The sequence below is a fragment of the Orcinus orca genome, chromosome 13, assembly GCF_937001465.1.
Source record: "Orcinus orca chromosome 13, mOrcOrc1.1, whole genome shotgun sequence".
NCBI classification, from domain to species: Eukaryota; Metazoa; Chordata; class Mammalia; order Artiodactyla; family Delphinidae; genus Orcinus; species Orcinus orca.
In genome coordinates, this window is record NC_064571.1 from 45,047,517 (window position 1) to 45,063,966 (window position 16,450).

The 16,450-nt window shown below is 36.6% G+C and overlaps 1 protein-coding gene and 1 long non-coding RNA gene across 18 annotated transcripts in view; one reads left to right on the forward strand and one right to left on the reverse strand.

Annotated features, from left to right (window-relative positions):
* LOC117198314 (uncharacterized) overlaps nt 1–16,450 on the reverse strand; it is a 424,014-nt gene that overhangs the window by 211,868 nt on the left and 195,696 nt on the right. For all 7 annotated transcript variants that reach the window (XR_004479411.2, XR_007470860.1, XR_004479407.2 and 4 more), the window contains exon 4: nt 10,345–10,478. This is a non-coding gene — a long non-coding RNA (uncharacterized LOC117198314). The remainder of the gene's footprint in view (nt 1–10,344; nt 10,479–16,450) is intronic.
* EFEMP1 (EGF containing fibulin extracellular matrix protein 1) overlaps nt 1–16,450 on the forward strand; it is a 68,234-nt gene that overhangs the window by 15,134 nt on the left and 36,650 nt on the right. The gene's annotated exons all lie outside the window — the stretch shown is intronic.

Sequence of the window (16,450 nt, forward strand, 5' to 3'; positions counted from 1 at the left end):
AACATTTATGATATTTGAAGTGAAATAATCACAAGGCTGGAAAATATTTATGTAAGCTCTCTAATACTGTGAAGAAAATCAAGACACTGGGTGAAGCTCTATAAAATAAGAGCAAGAAAGGAAGAAGGGATCAGAGCAATCCATCTTGGTTCTTTCCCTTGACTGCAAGCCAGAAACTATCTTTTTCGTAGTTGTTGTTACGTAGTTGTTCTAATTGAAGTAAAATTGACTTATAATATTGTGTTATTTTCAAGAGTACAGCAAAGTGATTCAGTTATATATTTTTTCCAGATTATTTTCCATTATAAGTTATTACAAGTTATTGAATATAGTTCCCTGTGCTATGCAGTAAATCCTTTTTGCTTATCTATTTTATATATAGTAGTTCGTATCTGTTAATCCCATACTCTGAATTTATCCCTTCTCTCCCTCCATTTCTCCTTAGGTAACCGTAAGTTTATTTTCTATGTCTGTGAGTCTGTTTCTGTTTTGTATATAGATTCATTTGTATTATTCTTTAGATTCCATGTGTGATATCATATAGTATTTGTCTTTCTCTGTCTGACTTATTTCACTTAGTATCATATTCTCTAGGTCCATCCATGTTGCTGCAAATGGCATATTTCATTCTTTTTTATGACTGAATAATATTCCATTATATATATACCACATCATCTTAAGTCAATCACCTGTTGATGTGCACTTGGATTGTTTCCATGTCTTGGCTATTGTAAATAGTGCTGCTATGAACATTAGGGTGCATGTATCTTTTCGAATTAGTTTTTGTCTTTTCTGGATATATGCTCAGGAGTGGGATTGCTGGATCATGTGATAGCTCTACTTTTAGTTTTTTAAGGAACCTCTATACTGTTTTCCATAGTGGCTGCACCAGTTTACATTCCCACCAACAGTGTAGGAGGGTTCCCTTTTCTCCACACCGTCTCCAGCACTTATTATCTGTAGACTTTTTGATAGCCATTCTGACCGGTGTGAGGTGATACCTCATTGTGATTCTGATTTTCATTTCTCTAATAATTAGTGATGTTGAGCATCTTTTCATGTGCCTGTTGGCCATCTGTATGTCTTCTTTGGAGAAATGTCTGTTTAGGTCTTCTGCCCATTTTTTATTGGGTTGTTTGTTTGTTTTTTATGTTGAGCTGAATGAGTTGTTTATATATTTTGGATACTAACCCCTTGCCTGTCACATCGTTTGCAAATATTTTCTCCCATCCCGTAGCTTGTCTTTTTATTTTGTTGATGGTTTCCTTTGCTGTGCAAAAGGTTTTAAGTTTGATTTGTCCCCATTTGTTTATTTTTGCTTTTATTTCTATCGCCTTGGGAGAGTGATCTAAGACAATATTGCTACGATTTATGTCAGAGAATGTTTTGCCTATGTTCTCTTCTAAAAGTTTTATGGTGTCATGTCTTATATTTAGGTCTTTAAACCATTTTGAGTTTATTTTTGTATATAGTGTAAGGGAGTGTTCTAATTTCATTGATTTACATGTAGCTATCCAGCTTTCCCAATACCACTTGTTGAAAAGACTGTCTTTTTCTCCATTGTATATTCTTGCCTCCTTTGTCATAGATGAATTCACTGTAGGTGTGTGGGTTTATTTCTGGGCTCTCTATTCTGTTCCATTGATCCATATGTCTGTTTTTGTGCCAATACCATGCTGTTTTGATTATGGTAGCTTTGTAGTATTGCCTGAAGTCTGGGAGGGTTATGCTTCCAGCTTTGTTCTTTTTCCTCAGAGTTGCTTTGGCAATTCTGGATCTTTTGTGGTTCCATATACATTTGAGGGTTATTTATTCTAGTTCTGTGAAAAGTGTCATGAGTATTTTGATAGGGATCACATTAAATCTGTAGATTGCTTTGGGTAGTATGGCCACTTTAACAATATTAATTCTTCCAATCCAGGAGCATGGGATATCTTTCCATTTCTTTGAATCATCATCAATTTCCTTTATCAGTGTTTTATATAGTTTTCAGGATATAGGTCTTTCACCTCCTTGGTTAAGTTTATTCCTAAATATTTTTTTATGTGATTTTAAACTGGATTATTTTTTACTTTCTCTTTCTGATATTTCATTGTTAGTGTAAAGAAATGCAACAGATTTACGTAGATTAATCTTGTATCCTGTTACCTTGCTGAATTCATATATTACTTCTAAAAGTTTTTGTGTGGAGTCTTCAGTGTTCTCTATATAGAGTATCATGTCATCTGCAAACAGTAACAGTTTTACCTCTTCCCTTCCAATTTGGATATCTTTTATTTCTTTTTCTTGACTGATTGCTGTGGCTAGGAATGAAACTATTCTTTTTAAATTTATTCTGTTAAAATGCTAAAGGGTAGAATCCAGGAAAATCACTTAGTTGGTTGTAGGTGACTTAAAGAAGCACAGTTCTGATCTGGTCCCAAGGTAGGAAGAACTGAATTTCTAGAGAAGTGAGAAAGAAATCCATGGGTCCGAGGGGCCCAGGAAAGAACACAGATTACTGAGGGTCCTTTGGGAGCTAATAGCTAGCTTGTATTACGTACTTAACTGTATGTGAAATATGAGTGTGATGTAGACAATGGAACTAGAGACAACCATAAAAGCTGTGTGTATTGCTTTATGTGTGCCCAGCTAAAGGGAGAATCATGATGGAAATTGCAACTGCCTTTATGCAAATAGTTAAATCTCAAAAAGCTCCAGAGACTGTAGTGAAATAAGTTTTGCACTCTAAACAGCTGTGTGTGCTGCAGAGAATCTAATCCTACTCCCTTGAGTGGAAATGTGGAACACAATCCAAAACAGGAAACAACTCAGAGGTTCCCATTCAGTGTCCACCCTGGAGACCAGGTCTATCACAACCTGGATTAGGGAAGAATTTTTATTCAGTAGTGATTAGTTAGATCTCACTATTTTGCAGCAAAGCCCTCCTCTCATACATACATTCACAAAATGAGTATGCCATTAAATTGTTGCTGACTTTTTCACTATTCACTAAAAAACCTAAGTATCTCAATATGTTTAAATATACCAAAATTATGAAGAGCAGTATAAGTCTGTTTTTCAGAGTCTGTTGTTGAATCCTTCAAATTTGTTGTTTATTTGAGGAAGCTTCTTAGAGAATTAGTTCAACTTTAATAATTCTCCTAAAATATATGAGTGATTGAGGTATTTGGCATCATTCGAAACCCACCAGTAAGCTTTTTTCCTAATCACTGCTTTTCATCATTTGAGGCCTAAAGAGATACTGTTATGTAAGATGGTTTTCCCTCCTTATCCATGTTCTGTCCTGAGCAGTTTGTGATATCAGAAGATATCTCGTCTAAAAAAGGAAAGGACATTCCAAAAGAAGCTGTTAAAAGACACCTTAGAAACCTGCCCACACAGCCTAAATACCCCCTTTCTTTCCTAGATTTAGTTTATTCCAGCTATTTACACTCACACACATGCACACATACACATACCCACTCAAGTTCATGCCCATATACATGCATGTGCACAAACATGTAACAATGCACCATTTTTTGGTAGGAAAGTAACATGTACAGAAATTAAACTGATCAAAGCTGATAATGCTTCTAAAATGATTTGGAACACAGTTCCTCCTCTTATTATTCTCGTAAAATCAACACTGGGAACTGCTTTCTAAATTCATGTGTTTACCTATCACAAGGGAAAGGGCACCTTGGACAGCTACTACATGATTTAATCAATAAAGACATTATTGGATGGAATATAGAAAGAGTCAACAAAGAAATAAAAGTGTTAAGGTGTAACCTCTAACACTCTGTTGCCTTACACTTCAGCAACATCCTGACCATGTCTTGACTAATCTTTCTTAGAGATTTACCTGGATTCCATCCTGACCTACCTTTGTGTTCTTGGGCAACTGAATTTTTAACAAAATAAAGTTTTTAGATAGACCATCATAGAGTGGATTAGAAAATAACTTATCTGGGACTGACATTGAATCCCCATGCTCTTTTATTCCTCAGACTTTGGCAAATTATATAGTCAGTATGTAGCCAAGAATAAAACGTCACTCAACAAACAAGGCAGAAAATTCCAGTTATTCATGATTAATTAAACTTCCCAGTAAAAGCTGTGGGCCCTTTTTGTAAAACTAGTTCACGACTTGGCGCATCAGAAGAGCCCTAATCCAGGGAGGAAGGTAGCCAGAGAAAAATGTCCTTCCACACAAGCTGGTAAAGATGCTGGGCTTCGTTCTCAACTTCAATTCCAAGACCTCCTTTCTTTAGTAATTGGGCAGGGGGGAAAAGCTAATGATAAAAAGAAGCTAAATAAAAGAAGGAAGTTTAATTGTGGTGCAATTTATACAGCTAATGATAGTTCTGAAAAAACAGGAAAGATTATTTGGTGACTAGTTCATTTTAAAAAATGTTTAATAGCAAAGCCATTGTAAATTAGAGTCCAACTGTAAGTAAACTAAACAATCTTCTCTGATTTTTTCAATTTAAACAGAAAAATGGATTGTTTAAGCATGCCAGAGCAATAGTTTCCAATAAACCAAGCTATCACTGATGGTTAATACCCCAAATAGAATATCACTGTATTAGAAAAAGAACTTGGGCTATTTAGTTGTCATTGTAAAAACCTGGCCACAAACAGGATTAGGGTTCTAACAGAGTTTTAAAGAATTATTAGAAAAGCTGGTTATAATATCAAAGTCAGGAGTAGGCACAATTACACACTCCCCAAAGCATTATGAATCCATAACAAAATGTATGTATTTTTCTTGGTAAAATATACAGTTTCTGGTCTTGTATTAAAGGGAACAGTTTATAATGACAAGGGAGAATAAGAACAACATCAATAAGGAAGACTGCATGAATTATTTGATTAAATATGAATGATGTTTTGAATTTTCTCAAGAGCTTAAAAAATCAAATAGAGGTCCTGACAAGGGGTAAAAGTAACTGCAAGCAACTGGCCTGCCTATTCCTCAGTATAAATCTCAAATTAGGAAAAGAAGAATCAGGTGCAGATTCAAAGTCAGACCAAGCCTCTGTAGTTGATTTGGAGAGCTACATCTTAAAATTATTCTAATAGATGACACATCGGTGTTATGTCAACTCTATTACTCAGCAAAAAAGAAAACACCACTTTCCCTTAAAGGAGAAGAAATACTTTCTCTTCTCTGTTACAGTTAACTACAGAGATCATAACTGGGTAACTACTGTAGCTAAAAATTCATGACTTAAGTATTGCTTGCCCATTGATCGATTTTAAATACAGTGTCCCCACTTATCCTTGAGAGATATGTTCCAAGACCCCCAGCAGATGCCTGAAACCATGGATAGTACCAAACTCTATATATACAATTTTTTTCCAATACATACATACCTATGATAAAGTTTAATTTATAAGTTAGGCACAGTGAGAGATTAACAACAGTATCTAATAATGAAATAGAACAATTATAACAATATACTGTAATAAAAGTTATATGAATGTGGTCTCTCTCTCTCTCAAAATATCTTATTGTACAAATTTAATGCCTTTTCCATCTTAACTAAGCACTTATCATGCACTGGCCATAACTTTTACAGTTTGAGTTTGGCAGCAAAACTAGCATGAATTTCTTTTTCCTTTTTTCACAATTTCACATTTAGAAGATTCATTCTTACCGTAGATCTTAGCAACCTCAGCATACAAAATTTTTTTCTTTCCTTATTAAGTCGAGAACTTCCACCTTTTCACTTAAAGGAAGCACTTTACGGTTTCTCTGTAGCATACCCTAGTTGCCAGCATCACTACTCTTGAGCTTTGAGACCAGTATTAAGTGAAGTAAGGGTTACTTGAACACAAGCACTGCGATATCCAAAACAGTGGATCTGATAAGCAAGATGCTACTAATCGGTTGATGGGCAGGCTATGCTAGACAAAGGGATGATTCATGTCATCGGCAGGATGGAGTGGGATGGCAAGGTATTTCACCACACTATTCAGAATAGCAGGCAATCTAAAACATATGAATTATTTCTGGAATTTTTCATATAATATTTTTAGACCATGGTTGACCATGTGGGTAACTGAAACTTCAGAAAGTGAAACCAAAGATAAGAGGGGTAACTATATATATATACCACATATTCTTAAGATGAAACAGTGAAGCCAGTTATGAGAATTTCCCTGGCTCTTCTGCTGAGTGACTCAAGTAACAGTGATACTTTACCCCCAACACCATCTACCATCACCACACACCACTCAGTATGAAAATCAATCATCTAAGGAAAAAGCAAAAATGCAGTGAACACCTGTGAGGGTAGAGGCCAGGAATGTATTCATACATTTATGGAGAAAAAAAGCAAAACAGAGCAAACAATTGAGCTATATCCTTCTCTTCCAGGGACCTCCTCTTACTCTGGGAGACAATAGCAGTTGTAAGAGGAATGAGAGGCAGAAAAAGAGATGTAGAATGGAACTGGAAGAGAGAGAAAAAGAGAGCAAGATAGGAGAGTAGAGGACATGAGCAAGCATAAGACTATTCTAATCAAAAATAGGTTCTGCTGAAGTATCTTGTAAAATAGTATTACAGTGACCATTTTCTGCCTGTGTATATGCGTATAAGTACATATTTTCCTCAAAGGACTGATGAAGAAAAAAGAAAAGGTGACACCTGAATAAATCAGTTTTTCTGTTTTTATAAAATTGTCTGAGGGATTCTTTAAATTTGGGATTCCATTCTCTAATATGTTTTTGAGGATCTTCTATATGCTATGTGTGATAGACCAATGATTCTCAAACTTTACTGAACATGTGAATTCCTTGGGGATCCTATTAAAATGAAGATTCTGATTCAGTAGGTGTTGGGTGAGACCCAAGGTTCACATTTCTAACAAGCTCCCAGATTCTGTTGGTATATTCAGAGCCTCCAGTAGCTGATAATTTGTGCTGCCCACCAAGAAGCTGATATGTCTAGTGATTCTTCATTCTCTATTTTCTGCAGTTAGCAGTGTGGTATACTTTGGATAGAATTAGATCTGCATGTGGTGGGTTTTTTCTTTTTTTTTTTCAAAAAGATATTCTTCTCCTCTGATTAGACACTCAGTTTCTCCAATATAAATTCCATTGTAACAGTTACAGCTGTAATGCACAGATATTTCCCTTATTAATTAATAGAATTTTCTCCTGTAGTGGAATGTTTTTATGCTTGAATGCTCAGGGGGATCCAGAAAGTAGTCTTTGGCAGCAAAAAGTGGCAGAAACTCCATGAAACTCAGCAAGAGAAAAAGGTTCCCATCTGAATCTTCCCCTAAGTGACTCTGACTGTATTAAACCAGTTAACCTCTCTGGGCCTCAGCTGTCAAAATTAAGAGTTGTCCCTTCCAGCTCTTATTCAAAATAATTTTAAAAGAATGAGAAAGAGAAAAAGAGAGGTAGAGAGAGTGCACTTTGTCTAGGCTACAAGCCTTGGAAGTGTGGTCGCTATATGGTTCTTGACTGATACGTGCGTGGCATTTAAACTATTTCTATTGATAGGAACTCTTCTTTGACTTTCAAATGGCATTTTTATCAGGAAAACATACCAGAGCAAGTTAAAATCTGCCCTGAGAAGAATGCAGGTGTATTCTGTGATTATAATAGCATTAATGACTCAGAAACAAAAAACCAGACAGTTCTAATGCCTTGAAGCTTTATTGACAAAACAGTTCACACCTAGTGCTGGTTGTTTGCTAAAAGTCTGGACCAAATCACTGAAGCTTTAAAAACTAGATCACTGCAGTCTTCCCCCCCGAGGCATGGACATGGGTAATTATTATGGTTCATGCCACAGCCAAGGACTCCATTTCAATCCTAGCTTGGAAAGGAGTTGTTTTTTTGGTTTTGTTTTTTTTTCGTTTTTTGTTTTTTGGCGCAGAGTAAATATACTTTTTGCATGTATTACTATAAACTCATTTAAAACATAAAGGTGACAACATTAAATATTACGGGTTCTTTATTATTTTCTGAATTTTGAATTAAGATTTTCTGCCTTCACTGGGGGACATGAATACCTTTTAGCAAAGAACAGCCTGTTTAAAGTCTACAGGTTTGTTCATTTCATATTTCAGGATGTTTTTCAGCCTCAGATTCAAACCAGGCTTACAACCAAAGCAATCAGTCTTTCCTGAGCTCATGCATTATTATCCGTTACACAAAAAGCATAAGGAAGCCTATGAGTTATCTGTTGCCACGTGACAAATTGTCCTAAAATGCAGCAGCCTAAAACAACAAACATTTATTATTTCACAGCTTCTCTGGGTCTGAATCAAAGTACGGCTTAGTTGGGTCCTCAGGCTTTGGGTCTTTCACAATCTGCAGTTGTCTCAAGGCTTGACTGGGAAGAATCCCCTTCCGAGCTCACTCAACTAGTGGTTGTTGGCAGGATTCACTTCCTGCCGGCATTTCTCATGAGTTCTTCCTCCATGGCTCCTAGCCACATATACCTCTCCCTAGAGCACCTCACAGCACAGCAGCCTTCTTCGTCAGAGTCAGCAAGGGAAAGGGTAGGAGAAAGTGCCAGCAAGAAAGTGAGTGCTAATAAGACTGAAGTCACAGTCTTCTGTAACTCAATCACTGAAGTGACAGTCTATCACTTTTGCCATATTTTGTTCATTAGAAACAAGCTACTAAATCCAGCCCACAGTCAAGGGTGTGAATGCCAGGAGTCTGGGATCATTGCAAGCCATGTCAGAAGCTGCCTACCGCAATCTGTAATTAAATTCTCCCTGAAATGATTCCATCCAAAACTTTAGAGTTAAATCTAGAATTTTAAATGGTTTCAAAAGCAAAATATGAGTTAAAAAGCAAAATGCACCCACCTCCCCAGCGGTGCAGGAGCCTGGATGACTCACTCAGATACGTATCCTGATGGGTGTGGTTGAAACAGGCAAAGTACTGTTCGAAAGAAGAACCTCACAGCTTCTAACAGCTCGTTTTGAATGAATGTACCCTTCTCTTCTTCATGGATATGGAACTTCTAAAATGCTATCAATCCTCTCCAAAACCACTCATAAATAATTATGAATATATACTCTGATTTTCAGACTTTTTAGTTAAAATCCTGCTTTACTCCACTCTACAAATAAACAATATCCATGGAACAAAAACTTTATGAGCACAAAACAAACAAAAACTCCCTTTATTTTTGCAGATTAGCATGTATCCACATGCCTGTTATATAAAAGAAATTTAATAAACACTGTTCTTGCCTCAACGTGAACTTTTGTCCTAGACATCTGTAATATTTGTGTGTTTGTTAGGGAATCATGGAAAATGTTCTCCATCTCTCTCATAGAAATCTCTGTTCTGTTTCAGTCACATTTTTCTTCCTACAGCCTATTCAAAAGCCTGCTTCCTAGTCATCATTTTTGTGTTTAAATATGTTTACATCTTTTGCCTCAAAATTCTACAGGGAGACGTGCTAAATATAACCTAAGGTTACAATAAATAAGTTGTGTAAGACCTAAAATTTCAGAGGCCATAAAGTCCAACATGAATTTTCATCAGTTCTGAGGAGCAGTTATCATGATAAGGGGCAGAATAGTGATTTGTTTTTTGACAAGGAGGCAGTAATGAAGTAGAATAGCACTCTAAGGGAAAGGGAAAAGAGAAAGGATATATGAGCAAAAGTAGAAAATCACCGTGAGGGTGGAAACCAAGAAATTGAACAACTAATAAAAACAGATGGTGACATGTAGGGAGCGCCACCAGCCACATCCAATCTCCCCAAAAGAATATTCTGATAGCCCGATTGTGACTTAACCAGAGGGAAAGAATAGAGAAAAGGCTAATGCAGCTGTTAAAAGGAATAACCAAAATCCAAAGCAAAGGGGTTTTTTTTTCCTTAAAGAAAATGGGAACGGACCAAATTTAAATTGCTTTTTAAAGTACATAATACAGCTCTGTATAGAGAACAGTACATTTTCTCCTAGGTTCACTCTCCCCCAGAATTAGCTTCCAGATTTTCTCAGGTGTCTCTGATGCCAATAATAAAAACCTCTGTGGGCCTATTGAGTGGGTAGTAGGATAAATGGGTGCCTCAGCAGCCAGGTAGAAGCCAGCCTCTGACCTCGGGCCTGGAGCATCCCCGGGAGGCTGGGCTAATTCATGAAGCAGGCAGTGAGAGTTGGGGAAGCCCTCGGGGGGCTCCCAGTCAGATCTGGTTCCCTTTACCATGATGTACAGAGAAGGGAAAAAAAGCATTATGCTCATAAGATTCCCTCATATTCAGCCATCCATTTACTAGTACATTCTCTTGACATAAGTAGCCTCACTAAATTCCTCTTTCCTCATCACTGACTCTAAAATGACAGTTTAAGGATTATCCTTTCTGCCACTTACCGTGAAACACAGCTCCAGATCAGTTTGTTGCAGATTTCTGAGCTTAACCACATAGCTCGCAACTGAGTGGATAATCAATCATTCTATGACTAGATCCATCTGGAACAAATTTGAAGCAGTGGCCATGTAGGTTTCTTTTGAAAAAAAAAAAAAATTAAACTGAAACCAGAGTTGATCTTTTCAAAGGTTCAGAAAAAAAAATACATATACAACTTAGCAATGACTTTTCCCCCCAGGAATCATGCATGCTCTATTAGTAAGACTTATTTTGCCCTGGACCCATTTTGCATTTCATTTAATCTGTGAAAGAAGTGGTCCTCAAATGCTTTGGAGGAGAGTCCACTTCCCTGAGAATGAGGTCATGATCCCTCCTTCGATAGAAGGAAAGGGGGACATTGTGTGGACAGGCTGTCACCATAACTTCAAGCTGATCTTAAATCCCTAAACACACAGGACTCAACAGAGTCCTGTGGAACTAAAAGAGCCCATTTCTGGCTATTCTTGCTAGACCCACTACTTTTTTGCCCTGTAGACATTAAAGGACAATTTAAGTATGAAGAGCCTTGGCTTTTAAGAATTCTACCAATCTTATCCTCAGTAGACTCCAAATTGTTTGTATTAATTTAGGATATAGTTTTCCATGTATACCCTGAAATCTGTACCATTCACACATTCATTTATTCAATTTTCAGTCACTTTTTCATCAATTCATGCATCAATGCATTCAGTTAATATGTGTTCAAACTGTACTAGATGTGTAGACACACCACCTTTTTTTTTAACATCTTTATTGAAGTATTATTGCTTTACAATGGTGTATTAGTTTCTGCTTTATAACAAAGTGAATCAGCTACACATATACATATATCCCCATATCTCCTCCCTCTTGCGTCTCCCTCCCTCCCTCCCTATCCCACCCATCTAGGTGGTCACAAAGCACCAAGCTGATCTCCCTGTGCTGTGCAGCTGCTTCCCACTAGCTATCTATCTTACATTTGGTAGTGTATATATGTCAATGCCACTCTCTCACTTCGTCCCAACTTACCCTTCCCCCTCCCCGTATCCTCAAGTCCATTCTCTACGTCTGCGTGTTTATTCCTGTCCTGCCCCTAGGTTCTTCAGAACCTTTTTTTTTTTTTTTAGATTCCATATATATGTGTTAGCATACGGTATTTGCTTTTCTCTTTCTGACTTACTTCACTCTGTGTGACAGACTCTAGGTCCATCCACCTCACTACAAATAACTCAATTTCGTTTCTTTTTATGGCTGAGTAATATTCCATTTTATATATGTGCACATCTTCTGTATCCATTCATCTGTCAATGAACTCTTAGGTTGCTTCCATGCCCTGGCTATTCTAAACAGAGCTGCAATGAACATTGTGGTACATGACTCTTTTTGAATTATGGTTTTCTCAGAGTATATGCCCAGTAGTGGGATTGCTGGATCATATGGCAGTTCTATTTTTAATTTTTTAAGGAACCTCCATGCTGTTCTCCATAGTGGCTGTATCAATTTACATTCCCACCAACAGTGCAAGAGGGTTAACTTTTCTCCACACCCTCTCCAGCATTTATTGTTTGTAGATTTTTTGATGATGGCCATTCTAACTGGTGTGAAGTGATACCTCACTGCAGTTTTGATTTGCATTTCTCTAATGATTAGTGATGTTGAGCATCCTTTAATGCGTTTGTTAGCAATCTGTACATCTTCTTTGGAGAAATGCCTATTTAAGTCTTCTGCCCATTTTTGGATTGTGTTGTTTGTTTCTTTGATAATGAGCTGTGTGAGCTGCTTGTAAATTTTGGAGATTAATCCTTTGTCACTTGCTTTGTTTGCAAATATTTTCTCCCATTCTGAGGATTGTCTTTTCATCTTGTTTATGGTTTCGTTTGCTGTACAAGGGCTTTTAAGTTTCATTAGGTCCGATTTGTTTATTTTCGTTTTTATTTCCATTTCTCTAGGAGGTGGGTCAAAAAGGATCTTGCTGTGATATATGTAATAGAGTGTTCTGCCTATGTTTTCCTCTAAGAGTTGTATAGTGTCTGGCCTTACATTTAGGTCTTTAATCCATTTTGAGTTTATTTTTGTGTATGGTGTTAGGGAGTGTTCTCATTTCATTCGTCTACTAGTAGCTGTCCAGTTTTCCAGCACCAATTATTGAAGAGGCTGTCTTTTCTCCATTGTATACTCTTGCCTCCTTTATCAAAGATAAGGTGACCATATGTATGTGGGTTTATCTTTGGGCTTTCTATCCTGTTCCATTGATCTATATTTCTGATTTTGTGCCAGTACCATACTGTCTTGATTACTGTACCTTTGTAGTATACTCTGAAGTCAGGGAGCCTGATTCCTCCAGCTCCGTTCTTCTTTCTCAAGATTACTTTGGCTATTCAGGGTCTTTTGTGTTTCCATACAAATTGTGAAATTATTTGTTCTAGTTCAGTGAAAAATGCCATTGGTAGTTTGATAGGGATTGCATTGAATCTGTACATTGCTTTGGATAGTATAGTCATTCTCACAATGTTGATTCTTCCAATGCAAGAACATGGTATATCTCTCCATCTGTTTGTATCATCTTTAATTTCTTGTATCAGTGTCTTATAGTTTTCTGCATACAGGTCTTTTGTCTCCTTAGGTTGGTTTATTCCTAGGTGTTTTATTCTTTTTGTTGCAATGGAAAATGGGAGTGTTTCCTTAATTTCCCTTTCAGGTTTTTCATCATTAGTGTGTAGGAATGCAAGCAATTTCTGTGCATTAATTTTGTGTCCTGCTACTTTACCAAATTTATTGATTAGATCTAGTAGTTTTCTGATAGCATCTTTAGGATTCTCTGTGTATAGTATCATGTCATCTGCAAACAGTGACAGTTTTACTTCTTCTTTTCTGATTTGGATTCCTTTTATTTCTTTTTCTTCTCTGATTGCTGTGGCTAAAACTTCCAAAACTATGTTGAATAATAGTCATGAGAGTGGACAACCTTGTCTTGATCCTGATCTTAGAGGAAATGGTTTCAGTTTTTCACCATTAAGAACGATGTTGGCTGTGGGTTTGTCATATATGGCCTTTATTATGTTGAGGTAAGTTCCCTCTATGTGTACATTCTGGAGAGTTTTTATCAACAATGGGTGTTGAATTTTGTTGAAAGCTTTTTATGCATCTATTGAGATGATCATATGGTTTTTATCCTTTGATTTGTTAATATGGTTTATCACATTGATTGATTTGCATATATTGAAGAATCCTTGCATTCCAGTGATAAACCCCACTTGATAATGGTGTATGATCCTTTTAATATGCTCTTGGATTCTGTTTGCTAGTATTTTGTTGAGGATTGTTGCATCTATATTCATCAGTGATATTGGCCTGTAGTTTTCTTTCTTTGTGGCATCTTTGTCTGGTTTTGGTATCAGGGTGATGGTGGCCTTGTAGAATGACTTTGGGAGTGTTCCTCTCTCTGCAATTTTTTCGAAGAGTTTGAGAAGGATAGGTGTTAGCGCTTCTCTAAATGTTTGATAGAATTTGCCTGTGAAGCCATCTGGTCCTGGGCTTTTGTTTGTTGGAAGATTTTTAATCACAGTCTCAGTTTCAGTGCTTTTGATTGGTCTGTTTATACTTTCTGTGTCTTCCTGGTTCAGTCTCAGAAGGTTGTGCTTTTCTAAGAATTTGTCCATTTCTCCCAGGTTGTCCATTTTATTGGCATATAGTTGCTTGTAGTAATCTCTCATGATCCTTTGTATTTCTGCAGTGTCAGTTGTAACTTCTCCTTTTTCATTTCTAATTCTATTGATTTGACTCTTCTTTTTTTCTCGATGAGTCTGGCTAATGGTTTATCAATTTTGTTTATCTTCTCAAAGAACAAGCTTTTAGTTTTACTGATCTTTGCTATTGTTTCCTTCATTTCTTTTTCATTTATTTCTGATCTGATCTTTATGATTTCTTTCCTTCTGCTAACTTTGGGTTTTTTTTGTTCTTCTTTCTCTAATTGCTTTAGGTGTCAGGTTAGGTTGTTTATTTGAGATTTTTCTTGTTTCTTGAGGTAGGATTGTATTGCTATAAACTTCCGTCTTAGAACTGCTTTTACTGCATCCCATAGGTTTTGAGTCATCGTGTTTTCATTGTCATTTGTTTCTAGGTATTTTTTGATTTCCTCTTTGATTTCTTCAGTGATCGCTTGGTTATTTAGGAGTGTATTGTTTAGCCTCCATGTGTTTGTATTTTTTACAGATTTTTCCTGTAATTGATATCTAGTCTCATAGCGTTGTAGTCAGAAAATATACTTGATACAATTTCAATTTTCTTAAATTTACCAAGGTTTGATTTGTGACCCAAGATATGATCTATTCTGGAGAATGTTCCATGAACACTTTAGAAGAAGGTGTATTCTGTTGTTTTTGGATGAAATGTCCTATAAATATCAATTAAGTCCATCTTCTTTAATGTATCATGTAAAGCTTGTGTTTCCTTACTTATTTTCATTTTGGATGATCTGTCCATTGGTGAAAGTGGGGTGTTAATGTCCCCTACTCTGATTGTGTTACTGTTTCCCCTTTTATGGCTGTTAGCATTTGCCTTATGTATTGAGGAGCTCCTATGTTGGGTGCATAAATATTTACAATTGTTATATCTTCTTGGATTGATCACTTGATCATTATGTAGTGTCCTTCTTTGTCCTTGTAATAGTCTTTGTTTTAAAGTCTATTTTATCTGATATGAGTATTGCTACTCCAGCTTTGTTTTGATTTTCATTTGCATGGAATCTTTTTCCATCCCCTCATTTTCAGTCTGTATGTGTCCCTAGGTCTGAAATGTGTCTCTTGTAGACAGCATATGTATGGGTCTTGTTTTTGTATCCATTCAGCCAGTCTATGACTTTTGGTTGGAGCATTTAATCCATTTATATTTAAGGTAGTTATCGATATGTATGTTCCTATTACCATTTTCTTAATTGTTTGGGGTTTGTTATTGTAAGTCTTTTCCTTCTCTTGTATTTCCTGCCTAGAGAAGTTCCTTTAGCATTTGTTGTAAAGCTGGTTTGTTGGTGCTGAATTCTCTTAGCTTTTGCTTGTCTGTAAAGGTTTTAATTTCTCCGTTGAATCTGAGTGAGATCCTTGCTGGGTAGAGTAATCTTGGTTGTAGGTTTTTCCCTTTCATCACTTTAAATATGTCCTGCCACTCCCTTCTGGCTTGCAGAGTTTCTTCTGAAAGATCTGCTGTTAACCTTATGGGAATTCACTTGTATGTTATTTGTTCTTTTTCCCTTGGTGCTTTTAATTTTTTTCTTTGTATTTAATTTTTGACAGTTTCATTATTATGTGTCTTGGTGTGTTTCTCCTTGGATTTATCCTGAATGAGACTTTCTGCACTTCTGGGATTTCACTGACTATTTCCTTTCCCATATTAGGGTAGTTTTCAACTATAATCTCTTCAAATATTTGCTCAGTCCCTTTCTTTCTCTCTTCTTCTTCTGGGACCCCTATAATTCAAATGTTGGTGCATTTAATATTGTCCCAGAGGTCTCTAAGACTGTCCTCAATTCTTTTCATTCTTTTTTCTTTATTCTACTCTGCCATAGTTATTTCCACTGTTTTACCTTCCAGATCATTTATTCGTTCTTCTTCCTCAGTTATTCTGCTATTGATTCCATCTAGAGAATTTTAAATTTCATTTATTGTGTTGTTCATCATTGTTTGTTTGCTCTTTAGTTCTTCTTGGTCCTTGTTAAATGTTCCTTGTATTTTCTTCATTCTATTTCCAAGATTTTGGATCATCTTTACTATCATTACTCTGAATTCTTTTTTAGGTAGACTGCCTATTTCCTCTTCATTTGCTTGGTCTGGTGGGTTTTTACTTGCTCCTTCATCTGCTATGTGTTTCACTGTCTTTTCATTTTGCTTAACTTACTGTGTTTGAGGTCTCCTTTTTTGCAGGCTGCAAGTTCGTAGTTCCCGTTGTTTTTGGTGTCTGCCCCGAGTGGCTACGTTTGGTTCAGTGGATTGTGTAGGCTTCCTGGTGGAGGGGCATGGGGCTTGTGTTCTGTTGGATGAGGCTGGGTCTTGTCTTTCTGGTGGGCAGGACTGTATCCAGTGGTGTGTTTTGGGGTGT